At 57.0% G+C, this 1,703-nt stretch overlaps 1 pseudogene; it reads right to left on the bottom strand.

Annotated features, from left to right (window-relative positions):
* Positions 1-353: 353 nt before the first annotated feature.
* The window catches only part of LOC102431754, a 2,534-nt pseudogene continuing 1,184 nt past the window's right edge, over positions 354-1,703 (bottom strand).

The following is a 1,703-nucleotide window of genomic DNA, read 5'->3' on the forward strand; positions in this document are numbered from 1 at the left end:
CCCGCGGCGCGTGGGGGTGACGCATGCGGACGCCCCTCCGGCTTTCTCGGTGCAGCCCAGGGAACCAAGGGGGGCACTCACCTGACCAGGAGCTCCAGGAAGATCACGTTACTGCAGCAGCCAGCGAACACCAGGCCCACGGCAAAGAGCAGGCGCATGGCCAGCGCAGGGAAGGGGAGCGCGCATGCGGAGGAAGCGCCCGCCTAGACCACTACCTCCGCTTTGGCACAAAACTTCATCCCTTCCCAGAGCACTGTTCTTCACCAGCGCCGCCACCAACGCTCCCAGCCAGAGGAACTGTAGTTCATTATCAGCTTCAACCCCATTCATTTGAGGGGGCAATCTGGTCCCAGCTAGACTACATATCCCAGGATGGCCCGCGCACTTGACAGGGTGCTGGGAGGTGTCCCGCCTCTGCTGGGACCCTCCACTCGAGAAGAGAGAGCAGCGAGGTTCTCCTCATGCCACTCGCGATAGGAAGCCGCAGGGTTTGTTGGGAAGTGAAGTTCAACCCTGCCTAGGTTGTTTCTGGCGAGTAAGCCAAGGGCTCAGAGAGGGATGCGAGTGTCCCAGTCTCAAAAAACACAGCGCCGTTTTTTCTCGGTGGAAGAGGGGACAATACATACTTAGACAGGCTCCCGTGGGCCCAGGACGGGACAAAAGGAAACAAAGCCACGGAAAATCTCCTAGGCGTGCCTCACTAGGCAGATATCCTGTTAGGGGACCTTGTGCTCTCGTGTGTGTGTGTGTGTGTGTGTGTGTGTGTGTGTGTGTGTGGCAGGGGGGACGCGGGGGGCGGGGGGAGGGGGTTGGAGGCGGGAGGGATAGGTGTATTGGTGTGGGTCTGGGTGTGGGAGATTGTGTGTGCGCGCGCGCGCGAGCGTGTGCGTCTGTGCGTGTACATCCGCAGTCACGCACGGACACTCCTTGCTTTGAACGGTCCGTCGCCATCCATGAACACCCTTCGGCCCCTGCCTTCTCAAAGACAACGCCCCCTGCACGTCCTTCCAGCCTCGGGTCTAGCCAGAAATGGGGAAGTCCAGTCACCTGTCTGTGCTTGCCCCACAGGCGGTTGCAGGAGGGGGGCTTGCATTGACGCTTCTCGACCAGCAGAGGGCGGGGCGGGCTCTTCGGCCCCAGACCCAGTCCACCCAAATTCTATAAACCACAGCCAAAGATGACGTCCTGGCCTGTCCATCTGATCGATACCCCGCCCATGCCCACACAACAAACTGCTCACGGACGGTGAAGCCCAGGGGTGCACACCTTAGCCAGGAGGGTGGCGAGATCAGGGTCATTGTGCTTTAAATGTGCTCAACAGGCTGAATTCTGATCCACGCAGAGAGCAAAGAGATGAGGAAGCAGAATCTCTTCTTTCCTATGGCAGAGAGCTCATTCATTCCATCATTTGAATGATCTGTACACAGGGATGGATAGCTCTAGCATTTGTGTTCAGAAGCTGGAGGCCGGAGGCTAAGATCTACTGAAAATTCAGCATTTATTCTCTAGAAATCACACAAGACCTGCCTAGGACATCCTCGCACTTGTTTTGTCCCATGACAGATCGCAGAGAAGAGCTCACGCGATTGTTGAATCCTGGTTCACATGAGGCTTTATCTTTGCTCATTGGACGGGCTTGTTTTCTTTCTCTCAGAGGCATCTTGCTCATCCCACATCACTCCCAAGAAATTAAGAAGGGGGAA

Source organism: Myotis lucifugus, unplaced genomic scaffold (genome assembly GCF_000147115.1).
Source record: "Myotis lucifugus unplaced genomic scaffold, Myoluc2.0 scaffold_877, whole genome shotgun sequence".
Lineage (NCBI taxonomy): Eukaryota > Metazoa > Chordata > Mammalia > Chiroptera > Vespertilionidae > Myotis > Myotis lucifugus.